Source organism: Podarcis liolepis, assembly GCF_965112155.1.
Source record: "Podarcis liolepis genome assembly, chromosome: 6".
Classification (NCBI taxonomy): domain Eukaryota; kingdom Metazoa; phylum Chordata; class Lepidosauria; order Squamata; family Lacertidae; genus Podarcis; species Podarcis liolepis.
Window position 1 is genome coordinate 48909734 of NC_139559.1, and position 16863 is coordinate 48926596.

Here is a 16863-nt window from a genome sequence, read left to right on the forward strand (position 1 = left end):
AACAACAACATTATTATTATTATTATTATTATTATTATTATTATATTCATAGTTCATCATAACATGAAAATTATATATTTATTTGGATTAAATACATATATATATCTACACATAAATATATTTCAAGTGTTTCAAAACATATTCAGTATGAAAATAACAATAATAGCTAAATGCTACAGCCCAGCTACTGTAATTTACAGTACAGTACTGTAATTTACAGGGACGCGGGTGGCGCTGTGGGTAAAAGCCTCAGCACCTAGGGCTTGCCGATCGAAAGGTCGGCGGTTCGAATCCCCGCGGCGGGGTGCGCTCCCGTTGCTCGGTCCCAGCGCCTGCCAACCTAGCAGTTCGAAAGCACCCCTGGGTGCAAGTAGATAAATAGGGACCGCTTTCTAGCGGGAAGGTAAAACGGCGTTTCCGTGTGCGGCTCTGGCTCGCCAGAGCAGCGATGTCACGCTGGCCACGTGACCCGGAAGTGTCTCTGGACAGCGCTGGCCCCCGGCCTCTTGAGTGAGATGGGCGCACAACCCCAGAGTCTGGCAAGACTGGCCCGTACGGGCAGGGGTACCTTTACCTTTACCTTTACTGTAATTTACAGCTGGTGTAAATACTAAATTTATTGGGTATTATGTTACTCCTTTCCCTTTCTCTAGTTGCAGGACCCTTTCCCAGAACAGGCATCAGTAAGATCCCCATCCAGATGCAAAAGGCATGTTAAACAGAAAGAAAGAAAGTGAGGACTAACACTAAGTCAAGTTCTGCTGCAGAAAAAAACAATTGTGAATTATGAGTTCCATAGTCTTTTTTTAAAAAAACACCAACAGCAACCACATTTTGGTACATTTTTAGGCCAAGAAGTGAATTGTAAAATTAGGAGAAGTGTGAAATCCAAAGCATAATTACATTTCAATCCATGTATTAGTCTGGGAGGTGTGAATGAGATCAGTTCACTTAAAATGCAGACTAAACCAAATTCTTCTCCATCCCTACCTTGGTGTAAGCACCACTGAACATAGTGGGAATTCTGAGAAAAAATGCACAGGCTTGCACTTGTAGTGGGAATTTCTCCCCACATCACTTTCAGCTCTCCCCACCCCCTCCAATCAAAGAGGCTTGTTGTAGCTCAGGAAACCCCCCAGACCTGGCTGTTCTGTGTTGTGGGCCTTGCTGCACTGGGGCAGTTGCCATGGCAAACAATTCTGTGTTACCTGACCAGAGCACCTGCTGTCTTTTGCCATTAGCAGTAGCTACTCTCCGCAGAGTCTCAGCTTGCGAAAACTTTTCAGCACTTCTTAGACTCCCAGGACCTAGAGTACAAAAAAAAATATAGGAAGACATTTAGTGAGGTGGCAATCCATCCTAGGTCCTGTTGGAACCGAAGGGAATTCATCATATCAGATGGAAAGCTCCTTGTGTCCTGCTTTGTTTTTGCCTCTTCTTCGGCATGCAAAATCTCCCTGCTACTCTTTCCCCACTCTCTGCTTTACCCTCTTAAGGCAGGAGTAACCAACGTGCTGTCGTCCAGGTGTAGCTGCACTCCAACCCCCTCCAGCTCCACTCAGCATGGCATGGCCAATGGTCCAGGAAAATGGGAGTTGTAGTCCAGCAACACCTTAAGGGCATGCCTCCAGATGCCGATCCCTGCTATCGTTCTTCTGATTCAATTCACCGGAAGCCTCTTGCAGCCTCCTTGAATAAATTCCACTCTGTATTATTTGTTTAGTCCCTGTAGAATTTCTCTTGAGTTGCTTCATGCAGACTCTGGGCCTCTGGGGAGCTTAGCTGCTTTGGAAACCAATCCCTTTGCCTGACAATATTTTTTAATAGATGCATCTCTGAACCCCCTAAGCAAAAATTAGCTGAACTCTACACGGCCCTTTGAAAGTGAGGAAATGGAGAGATTGTTAAGTCTGTTTCAGTGTGAGTCAGCAACAGAAGCAAGCGATGAAGCCTGGCTTCCCAACCCAACCCTTTCCTCTCTTGCCTTTATCCCTTTAGCTTAATATAGCTGGAAAGGGTTAGGGTATCGTCTTTTTTTTTAAAAAAAGAAAACCCTACATTGAAGCACACCAATAAATGTTAGTGTCTGTTTTGTATGGGAATGAAAAATGTCAAGGCTTATTCATTATGGAACAGCAGGTTGTGTTGTCAGGAAAATGCCAGGCATGTGAAAAGGGAGCAGAACACCAGACTGTCTAAAATCCACATTCTCTCTGGTTCCTGAAACAAAGAGCTGCTTTACAGGGTTTACTGATTATTTGGTTTGCCTGTGCCATTGCATATGCATGCCAGTAGTTCATCACATTTTACACCTTGGCAAGACAATGGCCCTCTTTCTGGTCTCTGTTCTGATTTGGCTTCAATCTGGTTTGTTTTAGTTTGGTCTGCTTTTTAAAGCAGGAATATCTTGATTTGCACTTCCTAGATGAATACATAGATTTGGGTGCAGCCATCCTTTTGCACTTCTCTGAATTTTGTGATTTTTACACTCAAAATGTAAAAATACGTAAAATGCATATTTTAGGTTAGAATGTGTATGAAAATTTGTGCACTGTGAAAAAATACATTTAAAAATGTTGATTTTTCTGTTTTTTTAAAAAAACCACTGATCGCTGCAAAAGCATAATGGAACAGACTTATGAATGAACACATGCAAAGCTGATCTATCTATCCCTAGTGCCAGTGGGTGGCAGTGTTTTGCTATGTCCAACCTCAAGGTTGCTCCACACATTTGAGGCTCCCTTGTTTTCTCTGTACAGTTTTGCATGCAGGTACACGGCCAAAGGATGTGAATTAAGCAGTACGCAGTAGCACGTTTGCAGGATAAGTGCAGCACTTCCCCAGGCCCCACCCTGCAATTATGGGAATTGTTCAAAGCCTCTTCATGTACTGCTGGTTTACACTAATATTTCCCCACCAGTGGTGTGATCCTGTGAAGAAAACACGTGGAGACCTTGAATATGTGACATGACCCAAAAGCATCTAAAATAGCAGGGAAGAAGGAATGGTGGTAACCTGTAAGGCACAGTGTGCTTTTTTTACCTAATGACAGCCTGGCACACTCTTTTGGAGATCATGACAGACTGCCAGCTCTGTGTTGCTTTTTCTTTAATCCTAAACACATTGCTAAGGAAATAAGCCCCATCAATTCCAATGATACTCCTTTCCACCATCAGAATACTGGTTGCAAAGGTGTAAGGAATGCCTATTGCAGGACTTGGATTACACAAATTGCAAAGGGTTCAGAGGAGACCCAACCCATTACCTTTTGTGATGGTTGCTGTTTATAGAAGGTGTGGGTGTGGTTTGACTAAAATTGAGGAGCATGTCAATATAATTGATTTGATCAAGGCTCGGCAGAGACTTGTCCCGACACCATCTTCGTCAGTCAGAAGCAGAGAATAGATGAGCTTTGAATCTGAGCAATGAAATGGAACATTGTCCCCAACACAATGCCTATCTTGTGATGGGATTTTGAGGCCTTATGTTTTGGGTTGAAGACGAGGTTTTGGCCTTCCACTTACTGTGTGGTGGTGGCAACTTTGGAGTTGTGACAAAGGAGAGATGTAGCTGAAAGAATTGCAATCTAGAAGTTTCCTTCTTTTGTGTTTCTTCCTTTTGTGTGTCTTTCTCTGGCCCCTCGTTGGCATCCATCTGACTTGAGAGGCAATGAAAGAGCGCACCATTATGGGTAAAGCCAAACCGTTGGAGGGTTACAGCACCTGCTGTGGCTGTACAGATATGAGAGAGACTTGTTTTATTGCAGCTAGGGCAGATGAAGGCATCCAATTTCGCTGTTGCAGATGCACCATGGCGTTTCCTTGTTTCCTACCTTACAAATATGGTTAATTGAGCTCAGGAGGTGGCTACTGTAGCCTAGTGGGGAACTATGGAAATCAGCTTCAGAAGGTCTGCTGATGAGCTGTTACATAATTAGCCCCCATAGGAAGTCCATTACTAGTTCCATTGTTCTCTTTCCCAGCCTATGCTCTTTCTTCCTCTTCTTCCAATGTTATCTCCTTTAGAGTGGAAGTTGCTAGGGACTTGCAAACCTCTTCATCTATATGTATTTCTGTTGCTGTGCATTCTCAGCTTATGCACATTGGCACATTATTTTCCAAGTTCCATAGGACTAGAACCAATGTAAAGCAGTGCACCTGGAGTGAGTAGTTCGGATGCTCAGGTGAAGCAGATCTGTGCCATGTTGCTATGGATCTTGGCCACCATTTGAGTGGGCCATGCCTCTGGTTCTGAGGTGGGTCCATTGCATTTCCTTCTCTTATCCTGTGGCATAATGCCAGCAGCAATGGGAAGAAAAAGAAACACTATAGTATATGTGTGTATATATAGAGAGTAACCTATAGTTTCTATTTCTATTGTATATTTATTCTGTAAATGTTGGTGTAAATTCTGTTAAATGACAAAGCATATTCCAAAGTGATCCGTGAACTATTTTCATTCTCAGTGCTGTACAGATCTATTTTACTGTATATTTGATATATTTATAATTTTTTAGTGTACGACTGGTGACCACACCCTGCTGAGCTGCCCACTTGGGGGGTGGGGTGGGTGGGGAGAGCACAGAAGGGCACTGCCTTCATTCTTTCTGTGGAAATATAACAGTATTACATTGTGGCATTTTGCTAGGCATTAGAATTGGGGAAGTGGTGGGATTAAATGTTTAGATGCCTTGAGCAGTTGCTCCATTGAGTCTCCTTGTGTTAGGGCTTGTAACTGCTGTTGTGTGTGTGTGTGTGTTTTATTAGGGTTAGCTCTATCTATAACGCAGTCACTTTCAAAGCCATTCCATAGCTTTACGTTATGATGGATGTTCTCAGTAGATGACCATGCCTTGAGGGTGTCCGAAATTTATGGCTCATTCCTGTCAGGGATAAAACAGGCACACTACATGCTTTTGTGACCATGCCCAGGCTATATTTCATAATTACAAGAATGAGCCAGAAATTATGATCACTGTTGAACTGAAGTACAGAAATGGGTGGTGTTAGATGGGGCGCTTCTGAAGTCAAATTTGACCTTCCTCTTTAGTGTGGGGAGGGCCAAGTGGCCTTTATATAGATATACATACCTGTTGTTTGCATGACCCAACTTTGCAAAAATCGTAGCCATCATATGATGACGGATCAGTTGAGAATATTCTCAGAAAAAATAATAATCCTGATCTGCCATTGAGCTGCCCCCTTTAGTTGATACCTGATCCGACCACTTAGGATATCTAGTTTCTTATAGCACACACTACAACTTCCAGAAAGCACAAAAGCCCAGATGGGAAAAAGCAATATTCCAGTGGCCCCTCCATTCAATGCCCCTATCTGGAATGTATCCCATAGTTCTAGTATTTTCACTCTAAGTACTCAGGAGCTATTGAGTGAATCCACTTGGTAGGGGTCCTTTTCTTTTACACATTCATTCTATGTATCCTGATCCTTCAGGCACAATCAGGTCATACCAGGTTTCTGCCTTTTGGTGTAGCCACATAAATACTGAAGTTGCTGAAATGTTTACCCTATGGAGGAATGCCAGTCATACCCAGCACAATAGTTTTATATGTTTAACTTGGCTAGCAGCCTCCAGACAATAGCACAGGCAACAGAGGAAATTTACATTCCAATCCAGAAAATGAAGTCTCTGTGTAGTACCAAGTTCCACATGCAGGTCTAATTCTTTGGATCAAGATCTGTGGGCATGAACTGGCTGCATCCAAATGTGAGTGCCATCAGTTTGTGCTGCGTTGCTTTTGGTTTGATACAGATCCAGGTGTGCATCCCCACCTGCAATGCAAATCAGTCAGATCAGAGCTGGATGGACTTCAGACACCCTCATTGTTTGATAGTATATGCCTTTTTATCTTGTCACGAGAAGGGCTTGAAGCCAAAGCCTTCCGATTTTAACCACAGCACCTCTGTTGCTTTAGAGTGGAACAGGTGAGCTTTTAAGAGTACAGGGAATGTAGTTGCCGATGAAATCTGAAAGCATAGATCCATAATTATGGCTGGTTTCATTATGTGGATGGAGTAAATAGTCTTATATTAACAGTCCAGTCCTATGCAGAGTTAAATGTGCTTGGTTTTGCATAGGTTCAACCTGCACATTGACCACATGGGGGGTTCATCCTGTAGCAATGACAAATTGAGTAGACTTGGCCACATCAGAAAAGATCCCAATGTTCTTAGTCCTTGGGTTTCATCCACTGGAGCTTGGCTGAGCTCATCAGTGTTTTCTACCTTAAATTACCTACACCTGGCATTCCAGGAGTTGAGGGAAATGCTAATCATTTACCCAATAAGGCTGCTCTGGATTAACTTTACTCTTACCAGCTGATAGTTTTCACATTGCCTCAAAACTGCTTAATAAACCTTGGCAACCCCATCCTCCATCACCTTTAGATCAAACTGCCTGTAACATAATGAGCTGCAGTTTTAATCAGATATTTAGCTAAAATAAAATAAGGTAGCTGCTAATGCAACAGGGAATCAGGTTCCTGACCCTGCACTCTTAACCAATTGTCCCCCCTTTCCCCTGATCTCTTACAGGGGCAAGCTTTTTCTAAATGCTCAAATATTACTCAATCTTCTTGCTAGAGCCATGTCTTTTAGATTTTTAAAGTAGCAGTGGGTCCAACAGGTAGCCATGAGGGATGTCAGCACAAGACAGGAACTCTGAATCCTTCACTCTGCTGTGAAAGGATTCTTACCTCCAGCTGTGGAGCATCTCCTTCACCGCAGCACAGTGGCATCACATTGGTGTACTTGACATAGCAGGTCCAGGCAGAACCACTCAGAGATCTGTTCCAAAAGAAGGCCCCCCAATGAGATGTTGTCTTGTTCTGGGAAAACACTGTGCTATTAATACCATGGCGGAGGTTTCCCAGAATCCACTGTGGAGGTTGTTTGGCAACCAAAGCCCAATTCAGCAGTGGAATACAAATATCCATTGACTTCATAGCAAGCCCCAAGAGGTAGATGCAAGTAGTATTGTTAGCCTGAAGACAACTCGGGTGTCCTGGGGGAAAGAGGCAGGGAGAGGGTGCACTTGAGCCTAGCATCCAGTGCCTGACAGGCTGGCCTCCATAGCTGGGCCCTAAATCCCTAACTGGGATGCCTCTAACTGCAGTGAGGAAAGCAGAAGTCGGAGCAGGTGTGGTGGCGCTGGCGAGTTTTCTAAACTTTCATGCAATGAAAAAGTACATGTCTCTGATGAAACTTTGCTGTAGAAATAAAAACAGCAGCACAGATTGTAGTGATTTGTCTCATATACAGTGTAGCCAGTGTAAGCACCATATGCACCCTGTGTCAGCGGGAAAATTCTGTTGTATGGGAGAAATACTGTAACAACTCCACAGCAGCCTGCAATTAAAAGAGTTTCTTCTTTATTACCATGCAATGTCTCCTGGGTCTCCTTTTTTACTTGTACATAATGCCGGATCATTGGGGAACACTTGTCGTTAAGCTCTTGAGGAAAGAAGAGTATGGCCCGGTGCACAACTCTTAACTCACAAAGAAATCCTTTATTCCAATCACACCAGGACTGGAGAGATGGTGCTGCTACATCAACAGAACAGCTGTTGTATCCAGTGCATGCTAGGCCGGGGGGATAGGGGTGGGGGGACACAAAACCAGAGAATGTAAAAAAAAAAAATGGCATCAAAGTGGCAGGCATTCAACACACATGCACACCGCGGTGTCCCTGGAAACTCCACCAGTGTCCAGAAATTGTGGATTATGTTTGTAATTTTTGTTTGTTTGTTTATTTTATTTACTTATTGAATTTATATACCGTCCTATCCCGGGGGTCTCAGGGCGGTTCACAGAATAAAATCAAGATATAAAACCACAAAATACATAATAAAAATAAAAACAACAACCCAATAGCCTCCCCCCCCCAACACATTTTAAAAGGGCATAGGATGTAAATCAGATCAACCAAAGGCCTGGTTAAAAAGGAATGTTTTTTGCCTGGTGCCTCAAGGTGTTTAATGAAGACTGCAGGCGAAATTCCCTGGAGAGGGCATTCCACAGATGGGGAGCCACTGCAGAGAAGGCCCGTTCTTATGTTGCCGAGGACAAGGCACATGAAGGAGGGCCTCAGAGGATGATCTCAGGGTCCAGGTAGGTTCATATGGAAAGAGGCGGTCCTTGAGGTACTGCAGTCCTGAGCCATTTAAGGCTTTGTAGGTCAAAACCAGCACTTTGAATTGGGCCCGGAAACTAATTGGTAGCCAGTGCAGTCGGACCAGTATTAATGTAATACGCTCAAATTTGTATTATTAATTTTGTATCCCTGCCTTCACCCCACAGGAGCCCAGGGTGGCAAGCATCAAGAGGTAAAAACAGTACAATTTAAAAGTAAACACATTTAAAACACTTTAAAACATTTTTTTAAAAAACATAAAGCACTTTAAAAACAACTTTAAAAAACAAAAAGCAGTTTAAAAACATTTATAACTTTTAAAAACATTTAAAACAAATACACTCGGTTATTAATGTTATAGTTGCCATGGCTACTATCTATTACCCATCCTGGGTAAACAGGTATGTTTTTAGATTTCTCCTGCAAGTCAATAATGAGGGAGACAGGCAGATCTCTCCAGGGTGGGCATTCCACAAATGGGTCAGCACCAACAAGAAGGACCTGCACACACCAACTGGAAAGGAGCCGCTGGACTCACATGCTGCCCAAACTTAGAGGGAGCCAATGAACTCATGACAATGGGGACACAGCCTACATTGCAACACACAGCAGCATATCACTGACAGTTCTTCTGTCCCAGCAGCATATCCAGGTAAGAGCCCATTTCTGCCTATCCTAGATGTTCCTACAGGTAAAGGGCATCCTCTTGCTCTGGCAAAGACAACTGCTTCAAGAGGATGTATCAAGTGGTGTCAAATGCTAATTGATAAAAAAGCCACTGTTCAATGCCCAATGTTGGGAAGTAGGGTTGCCACTGATTCCAGAATATAAAATTTCCTAACTGCCCCACTGCTCCAGGGAAACATGCCTAGGCTCGTGGTGCGCAGGCTGATTTCTGCATGCACGTCCATCACTTACACTTTTGAAACCACAGGAAAATATTTTCCTGCCAAGTTGTTTCTAATGTGGAACATATTGTGGTCATGTTATTAGGTTTAAAATGCCAAGAACAGGGATTTATTTAATTTCTGATTGATTCTACAGAAATTGTCGGAAGAGTTCTGCACTAACAGCAGCCTCGTCCCTGGGATTGGTGAAAGAAGTGACGCCACTGTGGTGTTGGTATAAGCACAAGATGTCTCCCTGCTCCATGGGAACTGGCCAAAGCTCCTCTAATCTTGTTGATTTCCTCCCTTTCCAATACGTTGGCATTTTTGTTACTTTGGCACAAAAAGCATAGACTCCTTACATTGTGTACTAGAAGAGAGCCAAATGTTTTTTACTGTGACAATCTGATGTGGTTTCTGAAGGATTTCAGGATAATATTACCCCATTACTTTAGGAACAGATAGCCTTAGCCTCAACAGCTGTTAACCAGCATAGCTCAATTGACTTTCACAATTCCAGAATTCAACATCTTTGAGGGTGGGTCATGGTGAGAACTGTTTACTAGTATTCACTGTCTCCTTACTGGCAAGCAGAACATGCCAAGTGGGGAACGGGAAGGTACTTGCTTCTAGGCCCAGGGCTGTCTCTTTAAAGACTTCACTTCTCAGCCAGCGGAGTGGGTATGGAACTGGACCTAAAAGGATATAGAAGGCATAAATCAGAGCTAGAACTCCATCACACACAGTGATCTGTCCATGGTCCTGCAAAGCTTTGTGCTTCTATTCCTGGGCAAAAGGGTGAGCCCAAAACCAGACACAGGCAAACTCTGGCCCTCCAGATGTTTGGGATTACAATTCCCATCATCCCTAGCTAACAGGACCAGTGGTCAGGGATGATGGGAATTGTAGTCCCAAACATCTGGAGGGCCGGAGTTTGCCTTTGCCTGCCTAAACCATTGCTCTCTCAATTCATCACTCCATCTGCAGGTGATGAATTGGGAGGGGGGAGGGTTGGCCTTTTTTTCCATTTGAATTTGGGTCCTAAAATACCTCCCAAACAGTTTTTTTGGGGGGGGCTTGCAATTGTAGTGGGGGCAGTTCTTATCCTTCCTGCTCTTTTCTTTCCTGCTCTTCTTTAACTTTGCCTAAAATTGCCTCCTTTGTTGGCTGCTGCCATAGCACATGGGTGGTCGTCAGAACATTGTTGCTACACTATCAAAGCTGCTAACTTTTAAAATCTTACCGAAAAGAAGAAAACAGTTCAAAAGAGGCAGGAGGAACATCCCACTACAACTGTAAGCTCCTCCCCATAATCATTAACTCCCTCCGTTTTGATCTATCTTAAGAGTTTTGGTCACAATGACACCCCAAATTTGGATGAACCCCTCAACCTCACGCCACACATACACATGCAAAACCAATCCTACTCTGGACCTGTATTGGTTCTTGCTATCACCCTGACATTGGGGTGGATCCCTCATCCCGCCCCCCACTTCCCTGACTGTCCATAATCTCTGCTGCCTTGGTACAGGGTAATTATCAAGGCATTGTCCTTGCTTTATGTTGATAGCGAAGTACAATGCTTTGGCAGCCCCCAAAAAAGCAGAGCAGCACCACTAATAATTAGTCAGAAATGAGAGATAATTTGATAAAGACTTACTTTGGAATCTTCCCAATTACACCGGCTCCCTTTTAATGTTTCATGTTTTTGTTGCTGCTTCTAGAGATTAGCCAATTAGTTAACCATGGTATTTGGGGTAGAAAATCTATGCCTAATCCATTCCTCATACCAATGATTTCTGCCTTAATGATAACAGTGTTACAGGCTGGCACTTTCTTTAGTTTTGGGGCTGAGCTCTGCACCCTTAACAGCAGACATCATTGGCTGACGGAGGATCATTCCAACTGTGCAAACAGTGAGCATAACTGCAGTTCTAAATGCAGAGACTGTGCCTGGCTGGATTGCTAGTCCTTGCTCTGCTAATTTAATTCGTTCCATTTACCAGGCTCCTTTGGCTCAGGCAGAACTAAGCGGAACCTTTTCCCCATAATACAGTTCTGAGCTGCTCTTTATGACTTAATTACAATCTTTTTAAAAAAGGAAAAAAAACCTACTTTCTTTGGGTGATGGAAATAAGCCCAAAGTATGAGGCAATCTGGGCTCTGGGAAATCCAATTATAATCTTATAGATGATAAACTCCACCTTCCCATCATGCTTGCTGGGGCTGATGGGAGCTGGAGTCTCACAACACCTGGAGGACCACAGGTCCTCTACCCCCGGTCAACTTTATACCTGACTGAGCATTAATTCACTGGGGCCAAGTATTAATGCATAGATGTCACAGAAATAAGCCCATTTGCTTTAAAACAACAAGGTGATAGACCTGTGTCGGTAACATTGCTAGAGTTACTACAATTTTCAGAAACACACACAAAATATACTCTCAAAATATACAGTTTTTTGGGTGCAATACTGTGGGAGTTGGAACTTAACTGGTTAAGTTGTTCCCATGATGCCTCAGTATTCTGACGTCAGCTTTCGAAGCTGGGAGGAGTTTGGGCAAAAGATTGCCAGTCCCACTCTGTGTTCCGTGGGGAAAAGACGCAAGTCTGGCATGGCTGAGAGGAGCCCAGGAAATCCCTGGGGGAAATGTTGGAATAAATGCTGTAAATAGACAAGCTGGACTCTGTGTGTTTGTCTGGAAGCTGAATCAAGCTGGTGACAGTTCTACACCGCTGTGTGAAACTCTGCTGAGCCGTGACTGAGTGGCGCAGCTGAGGGAAGCGCGCCGGACCGGGCAGCCATAAATCGCTAATCGAGGTTCGTAAATCAATTAGCGGGGGTCACGGCTAATAACCAAAAGTCACAAATACAATATTGAATACATCCAACAGCAAGCTACTAGCCACAATTGCTCTGCTCTGCTCCTACAACTGAAGGAAGTATACTTCTGAATACCAGTTGCTGAAAACTGCAAGAGGGGGGAGGAACTTGTGCTCAGATCCTGATTGTGAGTTTCACACAGGCATCTTGTGAGAACATGATGCTGGACTGAATGAGCCATTGGCTTGTGTTTTACTCTAGAGAATTTACCCCATCTCTGAAACTCATCATCTCTAAAATATGAAACTTCCAATTTCCAGCAAGGCTTCCTAGAGAAGTCTGGAGGAAAGGCTCAGTTTTATACGAGAAGCAGAATTTCCACTATGCACCATTAGGAGCAAGTAGGCAGAGAGAAGTTTTTCTCCCTCTCTCCTAATACTCAGTGGTGTCCATTGAAGTTGAACGTTGAAAAGATTCAGGATAGAGAAAAGAAAGTACTTACTCATGCAGCACACAGTTAAACAATGGCATTTGCTCCCACAAGGAGGAGTGGCGGCCACCAGCATAGATGTCTTTAACATAGAGTCTGAGGATAAGACTAGCAGTGGCTACTAGCCATGATGGTTATGTTCTGCCTCCACTGTCAGATGCAGTATGCATCAGAATACCAGTTGCAGGGAATGGTAAGTAGGGGGAGTTCTGTTCCATTTTTTGCCCTGCTTGCAGGTTTCCTAAAGGTACCTGGTTGGTCACTGGAACAACAGAATGCTAGACTAGATGGGACTCTGGACTGACCCACCAGAACTGAGGTTCTTATGAGGGCTGTGTGTGCTCAGCATCCTGCCCAGGTAGCTGTGTGGATACTGTGCCATGTGGTCTCTCCTTCCTTCCCTTTTTGTGTGCTGCCCTCCAAACCTATGCCAGGGAGGAGCATAAGGGGATTTGAACCCATTCCTGTATCCCTGCCTGGAGACTGGCAGTTGAGGGTCATTGCTGCCTGCAGAGGCGGAGCTAGGTGCTCTGGCACCCAGAGCGGCATGCACCCGGGGGGCAGGGCTAGCTGCTCGCGGGGGTGGGGCAAGTGTCCCAGGGGTGGGCCAAATGTCACAGGGGGTGGGGCGAGCACCCCGGGGTTGTGGGGGTGCGCCTGCCCGCCGCAAGCCTCCCAGGGGTGCACAGCCCACCACGAGCACAGCAATATCACCCCCCCTCAGGGATGGCGCCTGGGGCAGACCACACCTGCCTTGCTCCTCCTCTGGCTGCCTGAGCTGTTGGGACTGGTGAATTGGGGATGCTTTGGCATCATTGTACATGTTGTGATGTACCCCATCATTGTGAGTTTATTGGTCCTCTCTCTCTGTGGGTTGTATGCAGGCATCATCACTAGCAAAGTTCCTAATTGGTGGGTTTTGGCAGTATTTGCAGGGATGGGGGCACCTGTTGTTTTCACACCATTTTTGGATGGTGTGTGTGTGCGTGTTTTGCATGTTTTCTCCAGCTGAGCCCAGCAGCTGTTCTGCCAATGTAGCAGCAGTGCGTCTCTCCCCACCCAGCATAATTGGTGTATAGAAATTTTCTGTTTAAGTGATTTTTCTTTTCTCTATGTCTGCAGCTTGCACATAATTATAAATCTTACATCAACTCAAGTGCCCATTAGATTTAAATAGAGGAAACGCTTTTCTAGTCCACATTAACAACACACACAGTGGTACACAAATAATATACAAGAAGACACACTCTTATTCTTGCCAGCAGGGGAACATTCAATGGTAATAACAGCTACAGTTAGATCAGAGTCTAGGCACATTGGCCTAGGGAGCTTCCAGACTGTTGCTATTTTTGAGTGGGATTCAAACACGTACTGGCAAACTCAGGTTGCATGATCACAGCTAACTGGGGGTTGGTTTGCACAACAAACCCACTTCTCTTCCCCAAAGATTGGACTTTATGCAAATAATGAAGTGACAGGGAAATATACTGGAAAGTGTATCTAACCTCCCTGAAAACAAATCAGAACAAATGCTTGTTAGATAGCCAACTACTGTCTAACCTTCCTGTGAACAAATCAGAATGAATGCTCAACAAACATGTCACCTTAGAAACAGATTTTGCTGAGTCCGATGGGGCTTCCCTTGAGTAATTTTGCATAATAGGGTTAAGCTGCACAAGGCCTTTTCCACATCAAAGTTTTGCTTTGCTAGGTAGATACATGCCCACTTAAAGACTATATTGTGGGTGAGCAGATCAGGATCTACTGATAGATTTCTGGGTGGTTTGCAGTAGATTGGCAAGAGGTTCTGACCTTCAAGTGTTTAACTACAGCCAGAACAAAACTATTCATTCCACCTAAATTTGGCTGCCGAATCAGGTGAGGGGTGGAGTGGGGTTGTGTGAAAGCCAGACAGCTCAGTTCTTTTCTGGTTCTGGAAACGAATCCCTAGGTTCAGAATGTGCCCAGAGGCACCTTGTTCTTTTAATGCTAACTGTCTGTCTTTTGCACCTGACTCTAGATGTCAGATCTGTACCGGTAGATCTCACAAGCCTGAAGTCTGCCCACCCTTTCCCTATATCCAACTCCTAGGCTCCAAAACAACAGAGACTGGTGAATTGGCCCACGGCGCTCTGCACAAAAGATTGATACTGCCTCCAAACTGTCATTATTGTGGGGGAGGGATTCAAGTGCACATTGCTACTTTAAGTTTGCACAGTTGAAGTGCATTAAAGGGGTTTCATAGTGCAACAAATCTTCTTTAAAAACGAATCGGTTATTACTATTATTTTGCAGTTTGGGAAATGCATTGAAAAGCATGGGATGAATGAATGACTAACAGGAAGACATGGGAACACCCTGCAAGCAATTCAGGGTGGATGCTCAATGTCCTATAACTGCCCCACAAATAAATCAGAACAAACTCGCAAGAAAGACCAGAAAGAATCGAACGTCCCCATGATTTTTGTACAAGCATATGACCGTTCAATAAACAGCTCATCCAGAGGGACTCCGTGTCATAGATGCAGAGGAAGCAGCCTTATAACCGAGTCAGACTATTGATCCATCTAGTACAGCCTTGTCTACACGGCTTGGTTAACGGATCTCTAGGATTTCGGACTGAAGACTTTTCCAACTCCCCACCCAGATGGACCAGGGATTGAAACTGGGACCTCTAGGCATGCAACCTACTTAGACTTTGCTTTCACGTGCCATCCTGGGAGCTGTGGGTGGAGAGCTGGGATGCCCCATTCTCAGAACCTTCAACTGGGGGCCGGCAAAGCAGGATATTCGCCACGTTGAAGGTGCTTCCTCTGAGACGCCGAAAGGTGCCGTTGTGTGACCCACAAGCTGTGGAGGATGATTTGGGGCGGGGGGAGGACGACCCTCCTTCTCTCTCTTTCTCACGACCTCAACTTCCTCCTCTGAATCTGAAAGCCGGAAAATTTATACTGGTGGGGTTTTGGGGATGGCCTCGCTCGCCCCCTCTCTCATGCCAGCTCCTTTACACTCGGACCCCAAAGAGGACTCTCCGCATCAGCTCGCCCCTCGCTTCCGAGGGCAGCTTGTTCCCCGTCTCGAGTTGCCCCCCTCCGGAGGAGGAGGAAGCCGCGCCGAAGAGCTCAGGCAGCCCCGCCCCGTCCACACCCCCTCCGGCGCCGGAGCTGCCAAAGCGCGCCGGCACCGACGGGGTTAATCTCTCCCCGCGCAGCTCCTGGGAGGCGAGGGAGACGAGCCCAGCTGAGCCGGGCTGGGAATTGAAGCGCCCAGTATCCGGGCAACAGGCGGCGGGAAACCACTGGCTGCGGAGCCGCCGGAGTCGTCCTGCTCGCGCTGCCCTCCGCAGAGCGCCCCCTCTGGACAAAGGGGCGAAATGCTCCCGCCTCCGTCAGCTGCCTCGAGCCGAAGGCCAGGAGGAGGCTGTGCGCTTCGGCTCTTCCGTGGAGCCTCGACGCCGCAGGGCATCGCGCAACAGAGAGCCTGGCGCGGGGAGCGCAACTCGGGCGGCAGCTGTCCATGGCTCCTCTCCGCCCGCCCCCAACTTCTGGGCGGCCCCCCAGTTGCCCCTGGTGACCAGCCCCCCCTCTCCCTGCAGGCTGCCCCTCCCAGCCCTGTCGGAGGGGAGGGGTGGCAAGAAAGAGGCCAAGTCGCCCAGGCGGTGCGCGGTGCTTCCTCCCTCCCTTCTTCCCTCCCTCCCTCTCGCCCTCCCACCATCCGACCATGAGGCAGCTCGGAGCGGGCTCGGCTTCCTCCAGTTCTTTCGCAGGCGCACCTGAAGGCCGGCAAGACCCTTCGCCGTCTCTCCCGGCAGGAGCTGTGAGGAAAGCGCAGTCCCAGCTGGACCCGACGACGGCCACCTCCGACGGAAAGCGCGTCTTGCCGGGAGCTTGAAGCGGCTTCTCCTCATCAGCCTTGCTTGGACCTCGCCGCGCCCCCCTCTCTCCTGAGGGGAACCAGCTCAGTCAAGCAGAAGCAGCGGCGGATGGTGCGCCTGGTTCGCTCGGCTTTCCTCGCCCGGAGGCTCACGTCTAGGAAATAAGCGGCGGCGGCGGCGGCTCCTTCCTCGAGCGCCGGAGACGTCCATGGTTTGCTTGTTTGTTTCTTGATCGCGCGTTGACCTGCCTGGGAGCCAAGGCGAAGCGCGGCAATCCAAGTAGGCAGGAACGGCGAGACCCCGGGAGTGAATTGTTTGCAGATCTGTGTCAGAGAGAGAGAACCAGCGTGGGAATCCAACACTGGAGCTCTTTCAAAGTTTAAAGTCAAGTCAAGCCCTCTCTCCTCTCCACTTTGGGAAGACTCAGCAACCTGCTGAGGACCAGAAGAGAGAAAAGAGGAGAGGAGATGATTTCTTCCTCCTCCTGTTCCTGCTGCTGCAATATCCGTCTGATTTGTTCCCATAGGCGCCGACTCCATGGGGCTTGAGGGGGCCCGAGCCCCCTCAAAAATTCGTTTGGGGGGGCTCAGCCCCCCCAATAATCTCGGGCGGCGGTGGGCGCCGGGCCGGGGGAGG

The 16863-nt window shown here is 46.4% G+C and overlaps 2 long non-coding RNA genes across 2 annotated transcripts; one reads left to right on the forward strand and one right to left on the reverse strand.

The window, feature by feature from the left end:
• The first annotated feature begins 53 nt into the window (after positions 1 to 53).
• On the forward strand, positions 54 to 7404 carry LOC310709621. Its single transcript, XR_014527604.1, has 2 exons — positions 54 to 209; positions 942 to 7404. It is a non-coding gene; the product is annotated as an uncharacterized lncRNA (long non-coding RNA).
• LOC310709620 lies at positions 812 to 12990 on the reverse strand. The gene is made up of 2 exons (XR_014527603.1): positions 12366 to 12990; positions 812 to 10758 (listed from the first exon to the last, which is right to left on the reverse strand). It is a non-coding gene; the product is annotated as an uncharacterized lncRNA (long non-coding RNA).
• Between the last annotated feature and the right edge of the window lie 3873 nt (positions 12991 to 16863).